The sequence below is a fragment of the Gobio gobio genome, assembly GCF_949357685.1.
Source record: "Gobio gobio genome assembly, chromosome: 11".
Lineage (NCBI taxonomy): Eukaryota > Metazoa > Chordata > Actinopteri > Cypriniformes > Gobionidae > Gobio > Gobio gobio.
In genome coordinates, this window is record NC_137104.1 from 21,146,743 (window position 1) to 21,163,981 (window position 17,239).

The 17,239-nt window shown below is 39.6% G+C and overlaps 1 protein-coding gene across 1 annotated transcript in view; it reads right to left on the reverse strand.

Moving 5' to 3' along the window:
• npr1a (natriuretic peptide receptor 1a) overlaps positions 1–17,239 on the reverse strand; it is a 150,084-nt gene that overhangs the window by 60,356 nt on the left and 72,489 nt on the right. The gene's annotated exons all lie outside the window — the stretch shown is intronic.

A 17,239-nucleotide genomic window follows, 5' to 3' on the forward strand; every position in this document is an offset into this window, starting at 1 on the left:
CACACACACACACACACACACACACACACACACACACACACACACACACACACACACACACACACAAAAGTGTTGGCTTAAGTGGCTTAGTTTAAAATGTGTGTTAAAAAACAAATATCATGGCTGATAGAAATAAGAAAAATAACAGCAGAAACCAGCTGAAATCTGCCCGCACAGACTCAGCGAAGCTAATGAAAACATTGCCCTTGTAAAAAAAATTAAGGTGTCGTTGGATGTTTTGCAGAAAAATACGGTAAGCACTGGTTGAATGTGTATACGTACGTGAATGCCTATTTTACTTTAAAGGTCCCATGGCATGAAATTTTCATTTTATGAGGTTTTTCAACATTAATATGAGTTCCCCTAGCCTGAATATTGTCCCCAAGTGGATAGAAATGTTGATCGGTGTAAAACCGAGTTGTGGCTGTCTTTCTCTGCCTTTGAGAAAATGACAGGCCAGACTAGCCAATCCTGAAGTCTCCTGGTTTGACGTCCAAGCAGGAACGGTTACCTCCCTTTCCTCCGCCCAGAGAATCTGGCACGCCCATGCAAACGCTCGTCGAGAGATCATTGCATCATTGCTTGTGAACGAGTGAACGCTGGCAGTTTCTCAGTGTTTGGATGTACAAATGAAAACAGAAGTCTTTTTTCAGTTCCTTCTGATCTGTGATCAGTGATTTCTGATGTGTAGCTAATTATTTATTATTCGTGCACACAATGCGGCTTCTCTCTCTCCAGACAGAACGGTGTTTTCGTGTTTTATATCTTGTGAGTCAGTGTTTTTGTACGTCCTCGTCGCGTCTATCGGTTCTAAAATGTGCATACAGTCATGAGTTTCTGCTCAACATCAGCAGAGATAAACCTCACACACGCCGAAGCTCGGCCTTCAACATCCCCGACCCACAGTACTGCATCTGGCCCACAGCGGAGGCACCAAACGCGGCGTGAGATTAAGCAGAAGGGGGGTAAGCTTGAGCATATCCGGGCTAGCCAGCCTAGCCCCACAATAAACTGGATTACATCCGATTACTGCTGTTGTGTCTTTGTTTGCGCTGTGTACTCAACGCGCGTCACTGACGCTTTTATTTTATTTTAAAAATAATGCTATTATCAACACTTACTTTTAACTCGTTCATCTCGACAGCTGTAATGGTACTTTGCATGTGTTACAAAGTTGGTAGAATAATGATGAAGAGACGGACTCGGTGTGACTGTTTATTCAGAACTCTCAGATACAAACACAATAAACTCGCGCTGACTGACAGCGCTCTCATAACTCAGTAGTTACTATAAATAACTTTGTTAGCAATCGCTGAGCTCAGTCTCTGATACATTAGTGATGTCCGGTTCGCGAACGATCTTTCTTTTGAACCAGTTCTTTTTAGTGAACCGAATCAGTTCACCAAATCGGACTGAATCGTTCTAAACGGTTCGCGTCTCCAGTCAGCGCTGATCCATAATTTACTAAAGTTACTAACTTTCTGACATGAGTGACAGTCCCTCCGACTAGAAATAGACTAATAACCTAAAGTATATGCTGTAACTAAAACAGTTCAGACATGCTGAGAACTGATGTGAAGTGAACTCAGGTCCATCCGTCTCCCTGGCAGACTCGTGCCTGCTCGTGCCTCGATAAACCACGCCCCCTCCGCTCATATAAAATGCAAAGATGTCAGCCAATCACAACAGTGGGTGTTTTTACTGAAGTCTCACAGCAGACACGCCTCTTGAAGCAGGGCATTCAGCCACAGGGCAAACAGCAGTATAGAAAAAATGCCTTTTATTTCTAAATTATGACATTTTATGATGTAAAAGTCATACTAACAATATAAGTACAGCTCAGGAAACATTATAAAATAATAGAAAAATGCCATGCCATGGGACCTTTAATGTGTTTTCATATCCGCAATGCTTAATCACTGTATGTATCCTCACAGAAGCTAGACTGCTAGCTGCTGCTAAACACTATAACGTAATTGCTGCTGCTTATATGCTTAGAAATTCACTCCAGCATCGAATGCAGACTGCTAAACATGACGCTTGGTTTTAAAAACTTGTGTATGATTGCTCATTTAGGAATTAAAAGGCAGACCACGCAATAATGCACAGTGATATGGGGTAAAGAATGGTCACTTATTTTAGATGTTGAATTTCAGGGGAATTCTGATTTGCGCTGAAAACTGCTACAGCAAACACCAAGTATTTTAAAGTCGAGCAGTAAAGTCATTGCCTGCTGATGCAACAGGAACCAATCAGCTGAGCTCTGTAGAGAATGATGTAATTGGAAGCAGATTGAGTTAAGGATCTATTATCTTGAGGTTCATTACAGTGACTTTTAAACTGTACTTGGCTAGATGTGAACTTTGAATTGGAACAGTACTTGGGCAGCGACTGTTGACGATTCACAAGTCCACAAGAACACAAGTACAGACAAGAACACATATTGAAAAACGGCCTTTGTATTTATTTCTTTGAAGCTTGAAACTTCCAACTTTGCTGCCAATATCAACCAATGACTATAACTTTGACCAATACATTATACAAACTAGACATTATGTGCTTATCTTCAGACACCAGTTAAGGGCAATTAAGGGCAAACCACAATAAAATAATAAACAACTCCCCCTCCCGCAATAAAAAGGAAAATCTTTACAAAATAAAGAGACAAAAGTTTAGTATGTAAGCGAATCATGCACTGGATAAAACAGTGATCCTCATTCATTAAGATTTCAGGCTGAAGCTGTTGTGAAGCTAAACACTAGCACATGCTGGATCAGAGTCTCCAAACTTAGGCCTGTGCCAGCACTCTGCTCTCAGTGTAACAGAAACCCACAAGAGTCAGCACAATATATAGATCATATTACCACATTGCAGCGTTTATGCTTGAGCGAGCATGCTTATCAACCAACTTTTATGACCCACTGCAATTATGTCTTGATTAGCGCAGCACACCATCAACATATCCAAGCGAGCTAGAAGAGTATATCTGTTAATCGGTTTACACATGACACTAAAGCTCTGCTCCAAAACTACCAATCTGCCTCCATAGACAACATTTAAAAGTCATCATAGGTGTGCTCCCAATGCCAGGGCTGTTGATAGTAACATTATTTTGTCTTGTAAGACAGAGGTTTTCAGTATTTTTTTGCTTATGAGAGACCACATTCATAAAATATAAAGGCCTCTATGTATTTTCATTTATATTGTGAGAAAAACATAAGTGTGCCTTCTGTACCATTACAATTCAAAATCTGAAATAATAATAAGCCATTAATTCAGTCTTCAGTGTCACATGATCTTTCAGAAATCATTCTCTAATATGCTTATTTGCTGCTTAAGAAACATTTCGTATTATTATCAATGTTGAAAACAATTGTTTTAGGATTATTTGATGAATAGAACGTTCCAAAAAACAGCATTTATTTGAAATAGAAATCATTTGTAACATTATAAATGTCTTTACTGTCAATTTTGGTCAACTGAATGTATCCTTGATGAATACAAACAATAATTAATTTCCACAAAAAAAAAAAGAAGAAAACTCAGACTTTTTAAACAATAGTATACTTAGTGCATAACCAAGGACCCCGAGCTTAGAGAAAAAAATTTAATCAAGATAGTGAATGAGAGAAATATTGGCTATAATTTACATCTTAACTTAATAACTTTTACTTCTATTTCATAAGAACATATACATATATATATATATATATATATATATATATATATATATATATATATATATATATATATATATATATATATATATATATATATATATATATATATATATATATATATATATATATATATATATATATATATATATATGCTTATATAGGCAGTAGCATTTGAAACATTATTCTAGTCCTGTACAAAAAAATCGTGTAGTCCTGTACAAAAGTCATTGCTAAAAACAACAACAAAAAAAACACACACACAAAAAAATGTGGGTTAATATTGAACATCTTAACCTTTTCTTATTTTTTTACAAACACTTGAAAGGCGTTGAAAGGGGACCTTTACTTGCGAGGACCCTAAAAAGGATTCTAACATGTAATTTGTAGATCATCTCAGCTTTCCCTCTGTTCTGTTTCCTGTTGAATCTCAATTCCATAATCCATCACCCTCTCCCACCTTCATCACTGCTTTGAGAGAATTTAGTTCACGTCTTTTTGCATGGATACGAATGTTGATCTGAGGGCTGCAGATCCTCAAAAGAATCTCATCAAAGACCTTGTGCCCTCTGACCTGAGTTCCGGTCATAAGTAGCACAGCGGATTTATGACCTGGATCTCTTGGGTAATAATGTAAGGGTCATGGGGACAGTGAAAGAGCAAGGCGGAAAGCACTTAAAGTAATGGAAGTGAATGCCACGTCAGTGTTATCATTCCTCCCTATGGGAGCTTGGCCGCACAGCCATTAAACCACTATTAGATAAGTGTGCTGTGTGCATTGATGCATTTATTAAATGCTCTGCACTGCTTCCCATTAACTATAGTGTAAAATAACTGTGAGAACTGAAGAAAATTAAAATGGCACTGACATTAAATACAGGGCATCGGACTGGGTGTTCTTGTGGGTTAAACATCAACAGAAGACAGTATAATTAATGTTATGCGTTTAGCAGATACTGTCTTATCTAAGCAACAGTATATTTTTACTACATGGTCCATCTCCCTGGAGTCACCTAGGGTTAAGTGTCTTGCTAATGTGTAACCCCTCCTGGGGTTTGAACCAACAACCTTTATATTTCCAGCCAAGACCATTAACCACCAAACCACACCACCACATTAAAGTAAATTATGAGTTCCCTTTCGAATTTGAACTCGCACAGCGTCTGAACAAGACTCTATGGGGAGCACCTCCAGAGTTTCGAATGGTTTCTGAAGCACAAGTAAAAACGGGACAATTGCATTGGCCTGCGACAGCCTTTGATGTCACTACCAGTATAAAAGGGTGCCTGAGGAACACGCCATCCTCTTCTTAGTCTTCAGGACCGTTTCTTGTGACTTGTCGGTAAGCAATTACAATGGTTAGCGAATGCAAATGTTTCAGAAAGTGTAATCTGTGTCCATGTTATTTGACACCAGATGACACACAAAACATGTGCGCAAATTTTTTGGGCGATGAGGGTGTAGAATGTGCATGCTCTGCTCTCATTTGTCCCTCTTCTCGAGGGAACTGGGACAAAAATCTGTTGTTTCAAGCAGTTCATGACCTGCAATTGCTGAGGTGAGGAGGAAAGGTTGCAAGGAGGGTCTCAGGTGGAGTTTGCTGAGGAGTTTGAGAGAGGCATGGCCCTTTTTTTTTCACTCTTACATCTGATCCAGAAGGCAGTGCTCTGCTGGCTTTAAACCAGGATGAGGAGGAGATGGCTAAGGATGGGGAAGAGGTTGAGGTTGTTCCTGCCCTGCATATGAGGAGCTTCTGGAGGTTATGGAGTGCACCTCGGCTCGATTAGATCTACCTTGGAGGTGCGAGATACAGGAAGTCGCTCATGGTAGACTATAGCGATTTTTACCTGGACATAATCCCACATGGAGATCGAGAAAGCTTGGAAGAATCCGGGGGAATCTCATAGGGGAAAAATCAACACTGAAGACCCTGCCTTCCAAGCCCTTTAGCATTATATCACGCTTGTATGGCAGGGCATACGCTGCAGTGGGTCAGGCCCAGGGCTGCTTTGCATACTATGAGTGTGCTGCAAGCATACCAGGCTGAACTGCTGAAGGACCTGGACCAGGGTCAGGGTCTCTCCCCTGATGCGGTAGCCGAGCTGTGTCGCACCACATATCTTGCTCGCCGAGCCACTAAACAGACCACTGCTGTGATTGTCAGGCTGATGGCGGCAATGGTGGCCACCATGGAGAGACATCTATGGGTGAAAGAAAATACATTTCTCCTCGATGCACTGGTTTCACCTTCTGAACTGTTTGGCACATCCGTTGAGCCAGTGGTCGGCAAGTTCAAGGAGGCGAAGGCATGGTCAGCAGCCTTTAAAACATATATACCGCACCCGCCCAGGTCTACGCCCAAACCCAGGACCAAAGACGGGGCCAGAAGGCTAGTGTGGCCACTCACGCACCTCCTCCGAGAAGTAGGTCACAGAGGAGGCGTGAGGCGAGGAAGAAGAAGCAATCAGTGCTCCAGAATCAATGGGGGTAAATAACAAACTGAAAACTGCTGGGTGAAGTCCTTCGACAGTGTCACCTAAGACCCTGATGGCGAGGTCAGTTGCCGTACGCAGGTGTACTTGCAGGGTGGTCATCGCATGCAAGGCAGAGGCGACCTGTCCTTAACAGCTAGCCAGAGTTGGCGTCATCTTACAGGCCTTGGATGGGAGACACGGACATTTCTGCCAGGTTGCTGATCGCTTGGCAGCCCCACCATTGAGGGTAGTGAGAGTGGAGGCTACAAAGCAGCTTCGGGCAATAAAAGGGGTCTTCCATGGCTTCTGAACCTCCTCATGCACTTCTGGGAAAAAAGGCACTGGGGCAGAATGCAGATGTGAACGGTGCGCTGCACCCAGGTACCAATCATCCAACCGCAAGAGCTCAGGACAAGGTGGAGGATTCCACTCAAGTTCGATGCCCACAGCGGCCCGTGCAGGCATGGCAGTCTTGGCATCTCGCTAGGCATGAGCGACCAAGCCTGAAGGGGGAAGCTCAGCCTCATCTTCCTCTGCAGAGGAGAATAGCCCACTCTCGACATCTGATCCTCACATAGACAGTAAAAGAAATGGACACAGCGACCCCATAGACTTCCACGGTGAAAATTGAAGTCAGTTAGAAGCACTCACTTCCTGATGGCTGAGCGTACTGCGCAGCCTCAGACTGAGCTTGACGACGTAGATGTGACGTGAGCAACCAGTCTTTGAGCAGAGGCAGTGGGCTGGGTAACATTAGAGGGGACTCTAGCCTTCACGAGGAAGGAGAGTCGCAACCACAGTGTCGACATGGTCATGCCCTCATAGTGAGAACGCCATATCAGCATGCTCTCGCCCTAGACATGTGAGACAACGATTGTGGCCGTCAGATGAAGACAGGTAATGACAGCATCTAGAAACACACAGACAGAAAAGCATCTTTAAAAAGATGCTCGCTGGCTGTGCTTGCTCTTTTAGGGAAATCTGCTCTTTGCACTGAAACGCCCAGGGGAATTGTGTTGCACTTAACTGGACCCAGCGAGAGAGATCTCCATTGCACACTCATATCATTGCTTGGGCACTGGAAAGAGTGAACACTCTCTGCAACGATACAACCACTCGGCTCTGAAGCAAAAATCTGAATGTGTGGATGCGTGCCGCCATCTTACATACCCATATGTACGGGCCATTTTTCTTACTCAGAGATGACACAAATGTCCTTAAACGATAACTGTGACTTTATCAACAAGCAATATCGTTGACGAAAAAAGACGAGACCAAAAAAAAAAAACCTCTTTGGTTTTGTCAGGAGAAAAAAGAGGAGCGTTCGAGCGTTCATGCTTGTGGTTGCCAGATTTCATTAATTTAAATCATTCAGAGATTTTCTGTTAAAAGAGCACATATTCTCTCCAGTGTTTTACTTTTTTACAACCATGTGCATGCGAGCTCTCGTGCGTGTGGATGATCTGAAAACATCAATAAACAAGTAAGCTGCATTACAGCAATCTCCATTTGAGATTTTCTGCTTAAATTAGTGTCAATCAGTCAGTCTGTGTTCTGTCACGACTCCCGAGCAACTTGTGCTGTTTGTGCGACTAAATCTGCCATCAAACCTTCGCAGAGATGAACTGTAATAAATCCAAGCATGGATATCTCAACTATTTGTGATTGTGTTTGCTGAAGAAATGCACTTATAATGCGTGATAATACAAAGTCTTTTTTGCTGTTGTTTTAATAGAAAAACATTAAATTAATGTGAAATTTCACTGTTTAAGTTTTTTCATTAGTTTTTTCTTTGCACTGAAACGCCCAGGGGAATTTTGTTGCACTTAACTGGACCCAGCGAGAGAGATCTCCATTGCACACTCATATCATTGCTTGGGCACTGGAAACAGTGAACGCTCTCTGCAACGATACAACCACTCGGCTCTGAAGCAAAAATCTGAATGTGTGGATGCGTGCCGCCATCTTACATACCCATATGTACGGGCCATATGTGATAACCTTATATGATAATAAATCCTTAATCAAGATGAGGTAAAATAAACCATGCGTATGGGTCGACATTGTCTTGATTTCTGTCAGGTCCATTAAGTCAAGAACACACATGACAATAAAAATGATTTAGAAATTTTTATTGAATTGCAATCAGTTGATGAATTCTGAATTAAATTTGTTTTTGGCGGTATGGCTCTGTTCAGGGAGTCCTCTGACCTTTCATGAGCACCATGAAATAGCAGAGAGTCAGAGGACAGCAGCAGCATTAGGGAACGCTCACACAGTTTAGGACTGGGAGAGCTTAACTGTTCCCCCCAAACAAACCACACCTGGCAATCCTCTTGGGAATAAAACAAGAGGATGGAATTAGACAATTAAAATACTTAGACGTCTTATGAATGAATTACGAATTAGTGCAATATGGTTTTGTTCAGATGAGTCTCCTGACCTTTCATGAGCACCATGAAATAGCATTGAGTCAGGGTACAGCAGCAGCAGCATTAGTGGACGCTCACATGAATTAGGACTAGGGGAGCTGAAACTACCCCCCCCCCCCCCCATACTCCAAGGCAATTAATGGATCGTGCTGACCAGCTTGTGGATGACTCCTCATGTATGCTAACATAGATGACATAAAAGCAGAGTCAGATTCAGAGATAAAACACTGTTCTTCCCCTTTCCTATCAGTTTAGTGTGCTTAGAATTATGCTGAAGTGCTAGGAACAAATTGATACATAAGAAATGTGAGGTCATGTGGCCGCAAGGAAAACGTATCTTAGCAATATATCAGGATAAGGCCCAAAAACACCTCTATCAGCTTTAATAATATCAAATTCCCATAGTGCCTATAGCTTTAAGAAAAGCATATTCCCAATTGTGCTTATAGCTTTAAGAAAACGCATATTTCCAAATTTCCAATAGCGACTTTAGCTTGAATAAAGAATTTCTGAAAGAATCTTAAATCAAATTTGAAAAGTAACTTCTAACTCTAAAGTTCTACTCAAAAGTTACTTATAACTTAAGAACAAGTGTGTTTCTAATAGCACCTACAGCTTTTAAAACAAGAATATAGAATATATGTTCCCGATATCAACTATTAATTAAACGACAAGCACTTCCAATATTAATTATAGCTTTAAGAACGAGCACTTCCAATATTAGTTATTGCTTTAATATTGATTATAGCTTTAAGAACACACGATTTTCAATATTACTATAGCTTTAAGAAGAAGCACTTTCAATTTTTTAGAACTTTAAAGGTCCTGTTCTTCGTGATCCCATTTTTCTAACTTTAGTTAGTGTGTAATGTTGCTGTTAGAGCATAAATAAAACCTGTAAAATTATAAAGCTCAAAGTTCAATGCCAAGCGAGATATTTTATTTAACAGAAGTTCCCTTTCAAAGCCTACAGCGAACGGCCGGTTTGGACTACATCCTGGTACTTCCTGCTTTAATTACGTCAGTAGAACAGTTTGTTGACTAACCTCCGCCCACAAGAATACGCGAAAAAGGGGCCGTGGTCTTGTTGCTCCCTCGAAGAAGAGGAAGTGTTGCGTTCGGTTCGGTTCAGTTGCGTTTGTCGCCATGTCGTCCAGACGCTGTTATTTTCATCCCGGAGTCAAATCACCTTTGTTTGGCCTTCAGGGGCTGTAGTTTGAGCGCGTTCATCTCCCCGTTATGGTAAGAGGCGTGACCTTCCTGGGCAACATGCCCTAAGCTGCTGTCGATTCACAACACGGGAACCGCAGGCACAATCAGAACTCGCTACTTATTTCTGAAGGAGGGACTTCATAGAACGAGGAAATTCTCAGGCCGTTTTGAGGACAGTGAAAACAGCGGTATACAGATAAGTAAATTGTGTGAAAAATACTGTTTTTCTACACATGAAACATGAACACATGTTATATTGCACACTGTAAACACAATCAAAGCTTCAAAAAAACACGAAAAACGGGACCTTTAAAAACGAGCACTTCCAATAGTAGCTATAGCTTTAAGAACCAGCGCTTCCAATATTAATTATAGCTTTAAGAACAAGCATTTCCAATATTAATTATAGTTTTAAGAACAAGCATTTCCGATATTAATTATAGTTTTAAGAACAAGCATTTCCGATATAAGCTATAGCTTCAAGAACCAGCGCGTCCAAAATTATAGCTTTAAGAACAAGCATTTCCGATATTAGCTATAGCTTTAAGAACCAGCGCGTCCAATATTATAGCTTTAAGAACAAGTACTTTGAATATTAATTATAGCTTTAAGAACAAGCATTTCCAATATTAGCTATAGCTTTAAGAACAAGCACTTTGAATATTAATTATAGCTTTAAGAACAAGCATTTCAATATTAGCTAAAGCTTTAAGAACAAGCATTTCAATATTAGCTAAAGCTTTAAGAACAAGCATTTCAATATTAGCTATAGCTTTAAGAACAAGCACTTTGAATATTAATTATAGCTTTAAGAACAAGCATTTCAATATTAGCTAAAGCTTTAAGAACAAGCATTTCAATATTAGCTAAAGCTTTGAGAACAAGCATTTCAATATTAGCTAAAGCTTTAAGAACAAGCATTTCAATATTAGCTAAAGCTTTAAGAACAAGCATTTCAATATTAGCTAAAGCTTTAAGAACAAGCATTTCAATATTAGCTATAGCTTTAAGAACAAGCATTTCAATATTAGCTATAGCTTTAAGAAAAAGCATTTCAATATTAGCTAAAGCTTTAAGAACAAGCATTTCAATATTAGCTAAAGCTTTAAGAACAAGTATTTCCAATATTAGCTATAGCTTTAAGACAAGCACTTTGAATATTAATTATAGCTTTAACAAGCATTTCCAATATTAGCTATAGGTTTAATACAACGCTTCCAATATTAATTATAGCTTTAATAACAAGCACTTCAGATAATAATTATAGCTTTAAGAACAAGTGCGTTCCCAATCTCAACTATAGCTTAAAGGGGTCATAGAATGACATTTTTGTGCAAGTTAATATGATTCTTTAGTGTCTAAATGAAAAGTTTGTAATATACTTTAATTAAAAATTCTCATTAGTATTGTAAGAAAACACTCAATTTACCTGGTCAAAACCAGCTCAGTTTTTAGCAAGTCATTTCAGTGTATGTGACTTTAAATGATAATGAGCTTTGCTCACCCCGCCCCCTCTGCTCTGTGGGGCGTTCGGTTCGACCCGACACAACACCACAACACATGTGGAGGGTTGCCTTGACAACATTTGAGGGTATATTTTCGAGAAATAATGGCAACGGGAGTCTCTGAAGACACATCTAAGCAACCTTATCATTTTGAACCGGAGTCGGACCAGGAACAGATGACGAACCCATCGAAGTTCGAACAGGACGTTTCTGAATGGTTGGTTAACGTCATGTCATTTTGATCTATCTTTGTACTGGCAGAGTAGCGTAGTTGCTATGTGTTTACTGATGTGTTAGTTCATTGACAGATTGATGTTATGTTATAAGATTTTTTTTTTTTACATTACTTCTTAATCAGTAACAGACACCGTTATAAACCATGTACAAAAGTAAGCTTAGTGTAGTGTTACCACGTTAACTTTATCACCCGAGTACACAGTTTGTAATAACAAACATAACGCGTTGTTCATTATAAACGTGGGATTATGAATTATATTGAGAACGTCATAAACAGAAAGCATGCCGTAATGTAACTTACCCTGTAAACATTAGCCTCATTCATCGTGAAGCGTGCAAGCGATTTGCAAAGATTAATATAAAGGTTAATAAAACGTTACACTCACATCTTCGATCTTCCTGAGGTGCAGCAGGAACACGATCCTTTTTTCAAGAGCAGCTTATTAGCAAAACCTGCTTTATACTGACGCTCGTTTATAAAGCAGTCTGCTGAGAAATGATTGCGCAAACATTGACGTTGATCGGGGGGAATATTCCCTTCTAAAACAAAACTCAGCACTGCAGCCACTGGGTCTTCAGCAGTTCGGATTTAGGAACATCAAAACGACTGCTGTGTTCGTTATTACACCCAACAACACAACACCAAAATCGCTTAGACGCCATTCTGCTCCAGAGTATCAACAATGGCGGACTGATGACAGCTCGCTCAGGGCGGGTCTGTGTTGAAACGCTGCTGTCAATCAACAATCTTAGGAGGGGCGTACACCGTGTAACGTCACACGGTCGGACGGCTCGATTTGAGACAGGGGAAAATATATAAGGAGATTAAAAAAAAACACTGGATGTATTTTTATCAATATAGGATGGTTGTGTACAGGCACTGCCAACACACATTTCCGTATAATCAACTTGTAAAAGTGCATGTACCATTCTATGACCCCTTTAAGACAATATCCAATAGCAACTTTAGCTTAAAACGAGTTACACATTTACAAAAACCACTATAGAGATAAGAACAATATCCATAAGCCTAGCATTTACTGAAAACGACTAGCTTAAGCAATGCAGATACCATTGTCAATTACGTTGCCAATTACCTGATAATTTTTAACAGGGTTTTAAAACTAACTTAGCTTCATGAAGACACAGATGAATGAGAGTGAAAATTGCCAGCTGAGACAAATGCTTGATACACTTACCTTGTGGAGTGCAGATTTCTCTGAAATTGTTCTTGAGTCAGTCACATAAAGTTTTAAGAATAACTTCAGAGAGTCCATGAAAATAATGCAGCGATGCAAACTCCAAATTAGACAGTTTATGAACCATGCGACAAAATCGCAAGTTCAAGTTTACAACCTCAATGAATGAGAGGTGAACCGTGTGGGGGCGAATTGCTCTCGCTATATTTCACACTGCACAAATCCTTGTGATATGATTCTGTTTTGCCTTCCGAATTCCACATTTAAATAGCTCCTGACATATCTTGAATTAAAGCAAAACATGCATTTGAGCAGTGAGTGATTTTAACTAATAGATACCTCTCTGACGGCCACCTCTCAGGATCACGTCTGTGACGATCGGCCGCCGCCCATCGCTGCTAAACACGCTGCAAATGGAACACGTATCCGAGAGCCCGAGACACAGAACCCAGTGAAACGTTTTCCAAATTATATAATTACAGGCTCATCAAGCGGGGTTGCTTTCGTTGAGAAAATAGCTTGTAACGTTAGAACTTGAACCGCCACACTCGGGTAAGCTGGAAAAAAAATTATAATTTTTACGAGACAGCAGTTAGTCTAGTAATAAGCTGACGAAAGTATCCAACACATGGTCATACTTGTTGCTGCTCCCATAGTTATGAAATAGTATATGTCCTGATATAATTCTGCTGAAAATGCAGCTGCTGACGTTTGTATGTAAATATTGAATACATTATTATCCTGGTTGCAAAGCAGCGAGCAGCTAGTAGTAAGAGCGAACTGGATCTGCTTAAATAGGCGTCCTGCTTTTAGCGTAGCCATTAGCAGCGAGGGGAGTTGAAACAGCTGATGCAAATCAGCTGATGAGACAGTGTTGTTACCAATAGCGTTAGCAGCGTCTTGACTACTTGGCCTGCCGGAAATGACGCTGATGCTCAATTTGTGCTTATAGGTGAAAGTGTAACAATTGAAATGTAAAAATAAGTGTCTCAAATGACAATATCATTGTGATTATAAAATTTGAACAAAATAATAAGGATTATCAATGCAGCATGTCGAAAATGTGACTCTTTTCATTGATGAAAACTACACTAAAATGCTCAGACATTAGTTGACTAAAACTTGACTAAACAAAAACAGGACAAGGTTGACTAAATAGGATAAAAACTAAAAAGCACATTTGACACAGGACTAAGACAGACTAAATAAAAAAATAGCTGACGAAATTAACACTACTGTCAACTGCCAATGCAATTGTCGCGTTTATACACATGCTTCAGACACCGGTCACGCCATTGTTCAGACGCAGTGTCTCGTTCCCCTTCTCAGGGAACCATGGTTACACTTCTAACCTGAGACATTTCAACGCTATCTCACGACCAATTCGTACATATTTGTACGAAGTGGCTAATTATGAATTTGTATGATTTGTCTATATTGCAGTGATGGGTAGGTTTAGAGGCAAGGTTTGAGGTTAGGTCATTCGTATGAAATCATACAAATTGACCAACTCGTCAAATACGTACGATTTAGCAAAACACCTACCAATTTGTACGAATTTAGCCACCTTGTAAAATATGTACGAATTGCAGTGAGATTAGGTTTTAATAAACAACAATTAATAAATGAGAAATATGAATAATCAAAGGACAGAGATGCCAGTGATCATAAGCTCAACATTTATCATACAATTTTTTTGAATTCTTCTACATTTACATACACCGATAAGGCATAACATTATGACCGGTGAAGTAAATAAAACTGATTATCTCTTCATCACAGCACCTGTTAGTGGGTAGGATATATTAGGCAGCAAGTGAACATTTTGTCCTCAAAACTGATGTGTTAGAAGCAGGAAAAATGGTCAAGCGTAAGGATTTGAGCGAGTTTGAGCAAGGGCCAAATTGTGATGGCTAGACGACTGGGTAGGAGCATCTCCAAAACTGCAGCTCTTGTGGGGTGTTCCTGATTTGCAGTGGTCAGGATCTATCAAAAGTGGTCCAAGGAAGGAACAGTGGGGAACCGACGACAGGGTCATGGGCGGCCAAGGATCATTGATGAACGTGGGGAGCGAAGGCTGGCCCGTGTGGTCCGATCAAACAGACGAGCTACTGAAGCTCAAATTGCTGAAGAAGTTATTGCTGGTTCTGATAGATGGTAATGCCGTAGACGGTGTGACTGTGCAGGAAAAAGTGGCTGACGTTAAGTCTGTTCTACCTTTTTATTCGTTATTTTATTAGTAACGCATAAAAGTTGTATAAAAGAAGTGTGTTGCCTGTGTACCTGAAAAAAAAAATCTTTTTTTGCTTTCAAATTTATATATTGTCTCCAAAAATTCACAAATGTAAATATCTCAATCTAGAGTCCATGCCAGACCTTAGCTCAAAGATTTTTACCAGGCAGGCAGTCATGTGAAGCACAAAACAGATGTTGTATGAAGACCAAAAAGAGAATGAAGTGACACTCTGAGATCATGTGACACCCATGTGGATGAAATGTCTGGAACCAATTGAAGAAAGCTAGAGAAAAATGTAGGGACTGAACGCAGCATGTCCGTGATGGAAGACACAGGATAAAATTAAGGAACATGGAGTGAGAACATAAAAGTGGCAGAGGAGGTTGACAGGTCTGTGAAAGAGGAAGAGCGGGGTCAAGGAAAGCAGTTTAAGAGGAAAGCGTGAACAAGAGGGGGAGGAAATGAATAGGGAAAGAAAAACAGACAGAGCAGGGCAGGCTGGGTGGAGGAGACGGGTCTGCAGATGACAACCTCTGAAAGGAGGACGCAGATGTTACAGGACATAAAAAACAGATGACCTTGTCTGGTTTTATGGACAGATACAGTGTTCTGCCGACATGCATGAAGGACAGAAACAAGGAAATGCAGAAAAGAGGATAGCATGTATTAGATGAGAGTGAGTGGGTGATGAAAATTAAAAAGTACTTAGGAAAATGTATGCAATCATCGTCTCATATTTTTCTCCAAAGATTCTTTATATACAAATTGACTAGTGCTGTCAATTGATTGAAATGTTATGGTTAATCATGATTGCAGGAGTTTTCAAATGTTTTGATGCCAAGGACGTCGACATATAATGATGGTCTTAATGGACCCCCTTTCTTAAGATATAAAGGCAATTATATATTTTCATGCATAAAGTCCCATTTATAATATGTGTGAAAAATATTATAAGACATGTTTTCTGATATTAAATAATTCACATATATGCCACGGTACTAAAGCCAAAGCAAATTATTTAAATATTACCTTGAAAATATTAACTTTGTATTAAACTGACTGGGTATCTTTTTTTGACCCAAAAGGTCATTAAATCCTAAACAAAAGTTTTTTTTTGTGGAGATATTAACAGATAAGTACATGCTGCACATTAATTAAACAACAATAGCATTCATCATGTTTATTATAAAGGGAAAACCTTAAACTAAATTTTTGTTTTGTTTTGTTTTTTGAGCTATTTTGTTCTGGTTTAAAAAGCAAAGTTGAACCAACATCACTAAAAGAGAGGTATATGCATTAATTCGGAGTGGCGACTAGCTGCCGTGGCTGGTGAGTACGGGTCTGGTCTACGGCTTCAGTTTCTGAGCTTTTCTCCTCATTATTTATGAGAATAAACTCTCATAAACTCTTTAAATCCAATCACTGCGCTGTATTATGCATGAGATCGCATTATAGTGGAGAACAGAGGAGAATTCAAATGTCACAAAAGACCGTTTTAGCATTCACCTCTGCCTGTTTAGCTTTGCGTTCGGACACGTGTCATAAGTGTATCAGTACAGTAGCACAAAAGTGTTGTTGACATTTCACCAATGACGCGGTCAGAGCCTGAGTTTGACAACCAACCCATTGAAATATGACTATAACAATAATTAATTCATAACACGCAGAGCATGCATGAGAATTTAACAACACTTGCAACGCCGATCACAGTTCATATCCTGACGGGAACGAGTGTTTCAAGTTATGGACATATTTCTTATATGAAGTTTGTACTCACATTTCATCATGTCTTCTTTAAATTAAATATATGTGCAAATAAGGGCACTGAGCACTACATCCCTATTTGGTGTCAGCACAAACACCCTCTGGTGCTCTTCGGTCATTTCTGACCGGAAAATGTTCTGTTTTGAAATGTTACAAATCACAGCTTCATCGGAATGATATGAAACTTGGTGACTTTTCTTGCATTAGATATGTAAACACACAAAAAAATTGGGGTCATGATTCGAGCATGCTAATTGGTCGTTTTAAAAAAAGTAGCGTTTTTGTTCTGAATTTTTGTGTTTTTGCAGATTTCCCATTCATTTCCTATGGGGGTCATTTTTGACCAAAGAGCACAAGTGGGAGTAATTTTTTACAACCACTTAGCATGCTCGAATCATGCCCTCAATTTTTTTTGTGTGTTAACATACCTAATGCTAGAAAAGTCACCAAGTTTCATATTTTTCCGATGAAGCTGTGATTTAAAAAAATTCAAAATGTGGTTC